At 32.3% G+C, this 13,061-nt stretch overlaps 1 pseudogene across 1 annotated transcript; it reads left to right on the plus strand.

The window, feature by feature from the left end:
* The first annotated feature begins 445 nt into the window (after positions 1 to 445).
* LOC143256332 (protein MON2 homolog) lies at positions 446 to 9,203 on the plus strand (annotated as a pseudogene). Its single transcript, XR_013031257.1, has 8 exons — positions 446 to 539; positions 1,119 to 1,236; positions 2,554 to 2,620; positions 2,729 to 2,789; positions 7,355 to 7,466; positions 7,904 to 8,136; positions 8,315 to 8,397; positions 8,754 to 9,203. The product of XR_013031257.1 is annotated as a protein MON2 homolog (transcript).
* Positions 9,204 to 13,061: the final 3,858 nt, after the last annotated feature.

Here is a 13,061-nt window from a genome sequence, read left to right on the forward strand (position 1 = left end):
TTATGTATGTTTGGTGAGATAATACAATTATAGACAGCTTTCCAAGTTAAATGTGACGCATTACATCTTTATATGTTCCACCCACACAGTATTTCACAGAAAGTCAAAATAAAACTCTTTATAAAAACTTTTTAATGCTGATAAAATGCAATAGAAGATTCACAACAGTGATAACTAATTCATGTAAAAGCAGAGGTATACAAGGGTCTGAACCATTGTAATTAATTCATAATGTAGCAGATATAGCTGAATTTATCTGAATAACTAATAATTCATAATGTAACAGAAGTGTCCCAGGGACCTGAATTATCATTAATAAAACTCAGAAATCAAAATTTATTATGAGTTAAACCAATAATTAAACAATTATTCTTAAAATATTTGTATTAATGTAAAGCTTTTCTACTCTAGACAGACTGGGTGACCATGAATTTTGTTCCTTTTGGGAGAAAGCCTTAGAGATGGTTGTTGCACTCTACCAGGAAACAGCAGCTTGGACAATGGTCAGAGAGTCATCTGTTCTACATTCCATTATAAAGGTTTGTATTTCTTGTTGAATAATTGTAAGTTTTAACACTTAAAATCTTTGGTCAAAATGTTTTGTTTTGTTTTATCTTTGAGAAGTATTATAAACCTAAAGAGAATAATTTGGATAATTTTGATGCATATAAAATGAATATTACCATAATCGATACTTACAAAAGCGTGTAGATTAATATTTATATGTCTAGTAATATTCACTAAATATAAGTTTGTAGATAAAGAATTCATACTGAAGAAATGATGTATACATGTAAGTATATTCACTAAATGTATGTATATTTATATGGAAAAGAAAGTAGATAATGGAAAGACATTGTATGTCAACACATTTAGTAAAGATAAGTATATAGAGAGAAGAGAATGAATGATTTATAAAAGAAGTTTTTCTCTCTTCATTTTGTTATACTGTCATGGCTTAACTACAGATTTTTTTTCAAGTTTGTTTCCATTGCGGTTGGTGTTAACGTTTAAAATGTATACCTTCCCACCAGATTCTGATATCATTATAATGATATGTAATAAGTATGTGTTGCAGTGTTCTGTATAAGGCATGCCAGTGTTTTGAATTATCTTAGACACTCAGGTTACCATTGGGTATGAAGTACTCCTGTCCTTCTCAGTCAACTTGGAAACTGGCTGTAGACGCTTTTCTGAAAGTTCTACATGTAGGACTTCCTCTTGCTCAAAATCACCGTAAGTTGTTTGGTATGGTTATTAAAGTACCATATTGTGTCAACTGTATCAACATCTTAAAGTACAAGACCTACTACCATCATAACTGATGTTATACATAATACGATTTCAACTGTTCCAACATCTTAAAGTACAAGACTTACTACCATAATTACTGTTGTTACAAATAATACAACAATAAACATCAAATTTAGCAGTAACCTGTGTGTGCACCTTAACCATCACCTCATCTGGTGGTATGTTAAATTAGTTCAAATAAAACATAGTATTCCAAAAATCAATTCTTTAATAGAGATATTTCTTTACATTTCACCATCAGCATTAATAACTAAAATGAGTTAGTTTATAATATTCTGTTTACAATTAGTATGGAATAAGTTTATGTATTGAATGTTGACAATATAATGAAATGTACAATAAAATGTGTGACATATACAAGTAACATTGTCAAGAGTAACTATTACAGATAAAGATTTAAATAAATAGAAACAATATCAAATAAAAACATTGAATTCAGTACATTAATGACAATATGATGATGTTACTTAGTGCTCGGTGATCATTGAAAATGGAGAGAATTTCTTTAGTAAAGAGTTTGTAATCTATGGTTCAGGAGTTTTAAAGTTTTCTAGAAGCATGGGCTGACTGTACTTCTTCCTGAAATTCACATGTCTTTGTTTGCACATATTTCTAGGTGATGTGTACATTTACAGCTACAAGAAGTGAATTTATATTGATCCATAACCATATTATATATGTTGTTGATACTACAAGAAGTGAATTTATATTCGATCCATAACCATATTATATATGTTGTTGATACTACAAGAAGTGAATTTATATTCGATCCATAACCATATTATATATGTTGTTGATACTACAAGAAGTGAATTTACATTCGATTCATATCCATATTAAATATGTTGTTGATACTACAAGAAGTGAATTTATATTCGATCCATATCCATATTAAATATGTTGTTGATACTACAAGAAGTGAATTTACATTCGATTCATATCCATATTAAATATGTTGTTGATACTACAAGAAGTGAATTTATATTCGATCCATATCCATATTAAATATGTTGTTGATTCAACAAGAAGTGAATTTACATTCGATTCATATCCATATTAAATATGTTGTTGATTCTACAAGAAGTGAATTTATATTTGATCTATAACCATATTAAATATGTTGTTGATATTTATTGAATTTTGACAAAACGTTTTTGCAACAGAACAGATTTAGTACTAAAAATTGTGGTTTAGACTCATCTTAAAGAAATAGTTTTAACTGAACATCCTGTATTTCAGCATCTCAGTTCAAAGGGATGTGGTGTGACCTTGGAGCTGCTATTGAAGATTTCTTGTTCTCTAACAGGTACGTTGTGTTCAGGGCTCTTAATTTGTAGACTGTTTAATAATTCATCTGTTCATATGTTTCAACAGAAACAAATTACTGACAAAATATTGCATCTTTCTCTTGTAGCTTGGCGTCTCCTACGCAGAGTCTTGAAGACCAACAGTGTGATGAGGCTTTGGATTGTAAGGTAAGGTTTGTGAAGACCAACAGTGTGATGAGCCTTCGGATTGTAAGGTAAGGTTTGTGAAAACCAACAGTGTGATGAGCCGGTTGTAAGGTAAGGTTTGTGAAAACCAACAGTGTGATGAGCCTTCGGATTGTAAGGTAAGGTTTGTGAAGACCAACAGTGTGATGAGCCTTCGGATTGTAAGGTAAGGTTTGTGAAGACCCAACAATGTGATGAGCCTTTGGATTGTAAGGTAAGGTCTGTGAATACCCAACAATGTGATGAGGCTATGAATTGTAAGGTAAGGTTTGTGAAGACCCAACAATGTGATGAGCCTTCGGATTGTAAGGTAATGTCTTTGAAGACCACAGTGTGATGAGGCTTTGAATTGTAAGGTAAGGTTTGTGAAGACCCAACAATGTGATGAGCCTTCGGATTGTAAGGTAAGGTTTGTGAAGACCCAACAATGTGATGAGCCTTTGGATTGTAAGGTAAGGTCTGTGAAGACCCAACAATGTGATGAGGCTATGAATTGTAAGGTAAGGTTTGTGAAGACCCAACAATGTGATGAGCCTTCGGATTGTAAGGTAAGGTTTGTGAAGACCCAACAATGTGATGAGCCTTTGGATTGTAAGGTAATGTCTTTGAAGACCACAGTATGGTGAGGCTTTTGATTGTGAGGTAAGGTCTGTTAAGACCAACAGTGTGATGAGGCTTTGGGTTATAAGGTACGGTCTATGAAGACCAACACTATGATTAGGCTTTGGGTTATAAGGTACGGTCTATGAAGACCAACACTATGATGAGGCTTTGGGTTATAAAGTACGGTCTTTGAAGACCAACACTATGATGAGGCTTTGGGTTATAAGGTACGGTCTATGAAGACTCAACAGTATGATGAGGCTTTGGGTTATAAGGTACGGTCTATGAAGACCAACACTATGATGAGGCTTTAGATAGTAAGGTGAGGTCTTTGAAGACTCAACACTATGATGAGGCTTTGGGTTATAAGGTACGGTCTATGAAGACTCAACAGTATGATGAGGCTTTGGGTTATAAGGTACGGTCTATGAAGACCAACACTATGATGAGGCTTTAGATAGTAAGGTAATGTCTTTGAAGACCACAGTATGGTGAGGCTTTTGATTGTGAGGTAAGGTCTGTTAAGACCAACAGTGTGATGAGGCTTTGGGTTATAAGGTACGGTCTATGAAGACCAACACTATGATTAGGCTTTGGGTTATAAGGTACGGTCTATGAAGACCAACACTATGATGAGGCTTTGGGTTATAAGGTACGGTCTTTGAAGACCAACACTATGATGAGGCTTTGGGTTATAAGGTACGGTCTATGAAGACTCAACAGTATGATGAGGCTTTGGGTTATAAGGTACGGTCTATGAAGACCAACACTATGATGAGGCTTTAGATAGTAAGGTGAGGTCTTTGAAGACTCAACACTATGATGAGGCTTTGGGTTATAAGGTACGGTCTATGAAGACTCAACAGTATGATGAGGCTTTGGGTTATAAGGTACGGTCTATGAAGACTCAACAGTATGATGAGGCTTTGGGTTATAAGGTACGGTCTATGAAGACCAACACTATGATGAGGCTTTAGATAGTAAGGTGAGGTCTTTGAAGACTCAACACTATGATGAGGCTTTGGGTTATAAGGTACAGTCTATGAAGACTCAACAGTATGATGAGGCTTTGGGTTATAAGGTACGGTCTATGAAGACTCAACAGTATGATGGGGCTTTGGGTTATAAGGTACGGTCTATGAAGACTCAACAGTATGATGAGGCTTTGGGTTATAAGGTACGGTCTATGAAGACTCAACAGTATGATGAGGCTTTGGGTTATAAGGTACGGTCTATGAAGACTCAACAGTATGATGAGGCTTTGGGTTATAAGGTACGGTCTATGAAGACTCAACAGTATGATGGGGCTTTGGGTTATAAGGTAATATCCACTTATTTTGAACAATTAAGTATAATTACTTCTCTTTATATATTTTTTGAGAGGTGGACAATGTAGGTGAAAGTCACTGAGTTTGTTGAGAAGTTTAGTGTGAGGTTTGTCAAGTATTACAAAATAAATATTAACTGGTTCTTAGTTTCTCTACATTTAATTTCATATTTTATTTGTGACAGTAGTTACTATACCATGTTAAGGGGAATGTAGTTTTGATTTGGTAGTAGGTACAGCTTGTATGTTTTTAATGAGAGTCAGTTATGCTGCTGTTGATTCACAATAAACTAACCACAATGAATGAGCTGTTTGTAGTTTAAAATGGTTGAATCCTTTCAAGAGTAAATGAAATATTTTGCCAAAAATTTTTATTATAGATAGCAAGGTGATAATGAGGAATAGAAGGTTCTTACTGCAAGTGTCCTACTTTAAATGTGTGAGAATTATTTCTGTTGAGAAGTGTTAACTCTGAATGTTTGTATTTTACTTTAATAAAAGTGGTTAATAATGTTTCTACATGGGAATGTAGACGTTAGGTATGGATGGCTAGTCCCATAGTAACACAAGAAAGAATATTTGTTTGTGAAGCAGCAATAAATGGGTGAAGAATCATGAAGGTTTCAAACCTGAAACAACTGAAACCAGAAAACTTCCTATAATGAAGCAACTGCTAAATGTTGTCAGGAATAGTTTGAGATTCAGAGAAGAAACAAGAAAAGAAAAACAGAGACAGAAATGAAAAACTTGAAGATGAAATTAGTAAGATAAATTCTAATGGTACAAAAGATACCTACATTGAAGACAGAGAAACCTAGACAAGAAAGAGAAAAGAAAAATGATACATAAACATATGATCTTGTGAGAGATGTAAGGATGATTTAAACATTAACATATGATCTTGTGAGAGATGTAAGGATGATTTAAACATTAACATATGATCTTGTGAGAGATGTAAGGATGATTTAAACATTAACATATGATCTTGTGAGAAATGTAAGGATGATTTAAACATTGACATATGATCTTGTGAGAGATGTAAGGATGATTTAAACATTAACATATGATCTTGTGAGAAATGTAAGGATGATTTAAACATTAACATATGATCTTGTGAGAAATGTAAGGATGATTTAAACATTAACATATGATCTTGTGAGAAATTTAAGGATGATTTAAACATTAACATATGATCTTGTGAGAAATGTAAGGATGATTTAAACATTAACATATGATCTTGTGAGAAATGTAAGGATGATTTAAACATTAACATATGATCTTGTGAGAAATGTAAGGATGATTTAAACATTAACATATGATCTTGTGAGAAATGTAAGGATGATTTAAACATTAACATATGATCTTGTGAGAAATGTAAGGATGATTTAAACATTAACATATGATCTTGTGAGAAATGTAAGGATGATTTAAACATTAACATATGATCTTGTGAGAAATGTAAGGATGATTTAAACAGTAACATATGATCTTGTGAGAGATGTAAGGATGATTTAAACATTAACATATGATCTTGTGAGAAATGTAAGGATGATTTAAACATTAACATATGATCTTGTGAGAAATGTAAGGATGATTTAAACATTAACATATGATCTTGTGAGAAATGTAAGGATGATTTAAACATTAACATATGATCTTGTGAGAAATGTAAGGATGATTTAAACATTAACATATGATCTTGTGAGAGATGTAAGGATGATTTAAACATTAACATATGATCTTGTGAGAGATGTAAGGATGATTTAAACAGTAACATATGATCTTGTGAGAGATGTAAGGATGATTTAAACATTAACATATGATCTTGTGAGAAATGTAAGGATGATTTAAACAGTAACATATGATCTTGTGAGAGATGTAAGGATGATTTAAACATTAACATATGATCTTGTGAGAAATGTAAGGATGATTTAAACATTAACATATGATCTTGTGAGAAATGTAAGGATGATTTAAACATTAACATATGATCTTGTGAGAAATGTAAGGATGATTTAAACATTAACATATGATCTTGTGAGAAATGTAAGGATGATTTAAAAACAACTTCTGCTACTCAGTTAGTGATTGATCCAGCTACCAATAAGACATGAGAATAAACTGAAAAGAAACTATTAGACAAAAGTCGACACTTCAAACACACTGATCCAGAGATAGATGTCAGTGTCCCTCACACAATATAGACGTAGAGGGTTGTTTGTTTGTTAGTCATGAGTATCACAGAAACAATAAGTCCAACTGTAAACATTAAAACTTTTCTCTAATGGACAACAAATGATTCTTTGAAAATAATGATTGTATAAGTTCGGAATCTAAGTAGAAAACGTTAGATATCTTGTTTTAGTGTATATTAATTTGTTGCATTGTTTACATTCAGTTATCAAATTAACCGACGTTTTAAATCTGAATAAGTTGTTATTGTTTGTTATTGCAAAATGGTTGTGGAGGGTCATGGAGGCCACTGTAATGTTCAGTATTTGTTGTGTATTTTTGTATTACAATTTCCTGCTTGGGTATAACATTTGAATGTTTAACCAGAATTTTGAGAGTGATAATTTTGAGTTTGTATGTAAAGAAAGGGTATTTTTATTTCCAGGTTGTTCAGCTAATCAGAGAAGAGATTCTACCACAGGCTAAACACATTCCAAAAGACTTTATCTTGAAAATTGTGTCATTGTTAAACAAAGGATCAATTCACTCAGCAACAGGTTCACCCACTGTTGGTAGGTTTTGTTAGTCTGTGTGTTTACATAGCTTTATATAGTTAATGATGTAGTAACTTCTAATGATCATTTTATTTTTTAGGATTTTTGAAAACCATACATAAAATGGTTGAAGTTTCTCAGTCCAGAAATCAAAATGCTCTAATCTACTAACAATAAAATTATAGTAATATTTACCCACATTCTGAATAAAAATATTAAAAGAACAGAGAAATAAAACTATGGTAAACCATAAATTTGAAATTGTAATATGTAGTACAGTAACAAAGGCAAGTTTAGGCATGACCTATATTTTTGATGCTGTTGAGATCTGCTTCACATGGTGAGAGAGTTTTTTTGTAGATATCATTATGGTGTTTGTATGACCATACTAATATATTCTGTTAGTTTGATAGTTTAACAGAAGTTTACTTGTGTTACAGACACAGAATCTAGCAGGAAGTTGAGGGAAGAGTTCGCTAAGTCGGTGTTTTGAAACATTACTCCAGTTCTCCTTCCTAAGTGGAACTGCTGATACAGAACCACTAGAGGGCAGCACTTTACATGGTGGTGTAGTTAACAAGTTAGCAGTAACATCACTTTTACACCGATTTCAAGAAGTAATAAAGAAGTATGTGGAAGATGAGCGGCTCAGTGGGAAGTGTCCTCTTCCACGGTGAGAGTTTCAAATTATAAGTAGGAGAAATCTCTAACTGAAGTTAATTAGCAACATGTTTAAGTATTTGAATTTAAGAATAAGGTATTTTTAAACTATCTTTACCCTACTAGTGTAACATTGCTTTAAATATCCCTCCAACAACCGTTATTTATATAAGTTTATTCATTTGTTTCAGTCATCGCATGGCAGAGATTTCTTTTGTTCTCAAAGCTGTTGCAACCTTGACTTCTTCACTGAAAAAGGCTCCAGCTGAAAATGGTAAATTTAAGTATAATCTTTCAAAATGAGATATTTCATTTGGTGATATATGTGGCATACTTTCCAGTGTATTATACTCAGATCCTGACATGTCTTTCTTTTTCATACTAACTCTAACAGTGTCCTCACCTATATTTTTTTTAATAATGGTAAATCCAAACTTGCTTAATGTGATGTTGTGTCCATAGCAGCAAAAAACCTAACCAACCAGTTTTGTCATTAATAAAAACCAAGTCTTGATATGTTTTCTTTATTAATGCTGAGCCCTTATTTGTTTTTATTGATATTAATGATGCCTGTTGATAACAAAACATAAGCAATTACCGTATTAACTGAGGTCCTATTTCATTCTCTAGTGGAATGGAGTGTGTGGCAGCAGCTTATTGGTTTGTATCCCCACCTGGTGGATTGTACCACGTCCACCTCAGCCCAGGTCTGCAGATCGTTAAGAGAAGCTCTTCATGAATATGTAAGCCTTCTAAGCCCTCCACATGGTGAGGTGATAAATGGAAACAGTTCATAACATGATTTGCCTTCTACCTGGGACACAATCATTAGTCTGAATAGCAGGCCTTCCCCAGCATAACATTATTCAACAAAATGTGAAACTTCTGTAAATAGGGTTGACTCTACTCAGATTCTGTGTAGAATTTTCAAGTAATCTTATTTTATCCTCACATCATATCAGAATTTAACAGCTCTTTTCCCCATATGGGAAATATTTGTTGGAACTATTCAGTATGTAACCCTAGTGTGCACACATATGTTTGTTTTCTTTGAGCAGAGAATAAACTGTCTGTGAATTATGAGATGTCTAAGAAAACTATTATCAAATGTGATTAAAATTTTGTTTTTTAAACCATCTGTCAGGTACATCCTTCCTTCGTATTGTGAAAACAGTCTGATGAAAATATTCTAGTGAATTCCTCGAGCAATAAAAGACTATAAGAAAAAAACTTGTAGTTTGTTAAGTTAATCCTGTTGTTCATGAAGCAGTTCCTTCCCACTTTTGACAACATTTACCTTCTGTTTTCACAACCTGTGTTATAAAATTGTTTGATCATTTCCTTGAGGTTAAAGTTAGGTACTTCACGTTTGAGAGTATATCAGTGGTGGCCACACTTAGATTTAATTCATCATTCATCAAGTCCTTTATTCCACTAAACTAACCATTACAGAAAGTCATTGTGCCAACACTTTCTTCAGTAAAGTCATAGTAGTATTTATATCAACACAATACGTAAGTATAAACATAAGTGATATTACACAAAATTTTGGTATTTACAAAAATTTGTAGAAACTAATCCATTTCAACAACCAGTTCTAGAATGGCATGGAATATAATAACCCATATGTGGTACTTATATACCACATTTATTCACATAGCCTGTTGTAGATACAGAAATGTTTGGAAAGTAACTGATTTCAACAACCAGTTAGACACGTGTGGGATATAATAACCATTAAGTTTATTCAAATAGTTTGTTGTAGATACACAAGTGAGTGGAAAGTAACTGATTTCAACAACCAGTTAGACACGTGTGGGATATAATAACCATTAAGTTTATTCAAATAGTTTGTTGTAGATACACAAGTGAGTGGAAAGTAACTGATTTCAACAACCAGTTAGACACGTGTGGGATATAATAACCATTAAGTTTATTCAAATAGTTTGTTGTAGATACACAAGTGTGTGGAAAGTAATTTCAACAACCAGTTATATATGTTTTGAATATAACCCATAAGTGGTACTTATATACCAACTTCAGTCACCTAGCCTGTTGTAGATAGACTTGTTTGGAATTTTTTTAAATTTCAACAACCAGTCACCCATCTGTGGAATATAATAACCCATAAATATTATTTATTCACAAAGCCTGTTGTAGATACAGAAGTGTGTGTATAAGTACCTCATTTCAATGAGGTACACACGTGTGGAATATAATATCATATAAGTAGTACTTATATACCACATTTATTCATATAGGTAGTTGTAGATACAGAAGTGTGGAAAATAATACTCTGTAAATAGTGCTTATTTACCTCATTTATTCACATAGCCTGTTGTAAATACAGAAGTTTGTGGAAAGTAACTGATTTCAACGATAAGTTACACATGTGTAGAATACAGTTAACTCTTGTAAACACATATGCTTGTAAGTTTATGAAATATCTTAGTTTTGCATTATAAGGTGACATTATTTTTTACTGTGTTTAGATTGTTAAGGTATTATTATATCATGCACTTGTGTATTATCCAGAAAATATAATTACCCCTACATTATCATTTTTATAATTTTTGTATTAAATATTCAAATTGGCTGTAAGAAGTAAATTATATGAAAACATCTCTTTCTTTTTGAGGTGTTCCATGTAACATTAAACCATAAAGTGGTTTTGAAATTTCTGTTTAGCTTTACTTGCAGTTTGTCCTTTTAAAAATTACATGTTTTATTTGTTGCACTACTTCAAGAACATGTGTTTTTCTCACAACTTAGGTAATTTTATTTAGTTTTTTAAGTTCTGCAAATAAATGAATGATTCATTGTGCGATAATGACAGGAGAGGGAGAAGATCAAGATGGTTGGTAAAACAGGAGAAAGATGATGTTTGTTGGCTGAAAATGTAAAACAGTAAAGATTTCTTTAAACACATTAAGGGTAAACAAAATGTTAGGATGGGGGTATGATTGGTTTTTGCTTTGTTTAACAAAAGTTTAAACCATATTCCATATCTTGAACAACTGATAAATGAAAATTAGATTACAATTTTTCTTAATGCAGTCATTTTATTTGAAGTTTAAAAACAATAAGGCTCTCTGACTAAATAAAATTTCCACAAGAATTTTGAAGAAAGGTTAGATAGGTGAGCCACTTACTACTATTTTTTGCAAGTCCTTGTATAGTAGGTAGGTATTAGATGATTAGAAGTTAGCTAATTGTATTTCTCTTTTCAAGAGAAATGATAATAATTTCCCCAGTAATTATAGACTGACTCATTAGTGTTTCAACAGTTGTGAGGAAAGTTTGGGAGTCTGATAAAAGATGATTTACAAAACCATTTAACAAAGTTTAGAATTTGATAGTCAACATGGTTTCACTAAGGGATAATTTTACCTTACAAATCTTTTGACATTGTTTGTTTGAAAATGTCACTGCTTACACAGATGAAGGAATGGGTGTAGATTTGGGTTAACTAGATTTTCAAAAAACATTTGAAAATGGAGTTCAGTCAAATTGAATTAATGTCACAAGTGGGGTAATTGAGGGTTCAGTTTTAAGACCTTTGCTCTTTTTAACTTGCATCAATTACACAGATGAAAGAATGGTTAATAAATGACTTAACTTGGCTGATGATATTAAGAAAGAATGGTTGTTGCTGCTGATTTACAAGATCATTTAGTGAATTGGGTGAATAAATGGCAGATGGGTTTTAATTATAATAAATACAAGATAATGCATGTGGGTTATCATAATTTGGTTGGTTTTGAATTTCATACAAAGCTACACGAATTTGGATGGGAATAGCTTTATTAGTGTTATGAAAGAAATGGATCTGATGTAATAGTTGATCAGTCTCTAAAACAATCAAAACAGTGTGCTGTTATTAGCAGCAAGTGCAAATAGGTTTTTCAGTTGTATCTACAGAAATATCGAATTTAAGTCTAAACAGGTTATAATTTCATTATATAAGTCACCAGTTAGGCCACTTTTGGAGTATTGTGTTCAGTTTTTTGGCTTCTTACATTTGAAAAGAGTTTAGAGGGGGGTTACTAGAATGGTGCCTGGGATGAAGGAATTATCATACAAAGAGAGGCTGCAATCTCTCAAACTGTTTGCTATTGAAAGTTAGATTGGATCTGATTGAGGTGTTTAATATGGTAAAGGGAATTAATAGTATTTATGCTTCATCTTTTTATCATGTTTAACTGTGAGAACAGGGGTACTGGGAGAGACAAGGTAGGAGTCATCTTTAACTAAGATTATTTTGCTAACATAGTGGTTGGCCTCTGGAAAGGGTTGCTTTTAAATCTTGTAGAATCAGTGAGTTTAAGAGAAAGCTCGATAACTATATGAATGACAATGACTAATAATAATAATAAAAAAATCCCTAAAATCAATTTAGTTTACCTGCTGGAACAGCCTAGATGAACCAACAGGTCACATATTGTCATCTAATGCATGACTAAATACTCTTCAGTTTGAACTGATGGGAAATGTAGGTGAATAACTTAACACATTTTAAACCAATAAGATTTATACAATTTTTCATGTTACTCTTTCTTAGCATCTTGTAAAAATCAACTTGAAAATTACAGATGAAAATACAACTTTGTGTTTGTAAGATATAAATAACACCAGAAGTTACAAACATTTTCTAAGTAGCAGATCAGAAAATGTAACTTGCACTATATTTTTACTTGGTTATATATATCAGTTATATAAGGGACAATGAACTTTGGTCCATGTTAATAAATTTTCTGTATCAGAGTTTATAAAAAGTGACAAGAAAGAAACTGTGTCCACCACTTGTAAGAGATACAAGTGTACTTTTTAACTAATGGATTTGACTGGTGAAGGTGTAGATTCAAGTATTTTCAACTGTACTTTCCAGTCTTACAACAGGAAAACATGAATTCAGTAAATGATTGAAGGATAAAACTA

The sequence above is a fragment of the Tachypleus tridentatus genome, chromosome 7, assembly GCF_004210375.1.
Source record: "Tachypleus tridentatus isolate NWPU-2018 chromosome 7, ASM421037v1, whole genome shotgun sequence".
Lineage (NCBI taxonomy): Eukaryota > Metazoa > Arthropoda > Merostomata > Xiphosura > Limulidae > Tachypleus > Tachypleus tridentatus.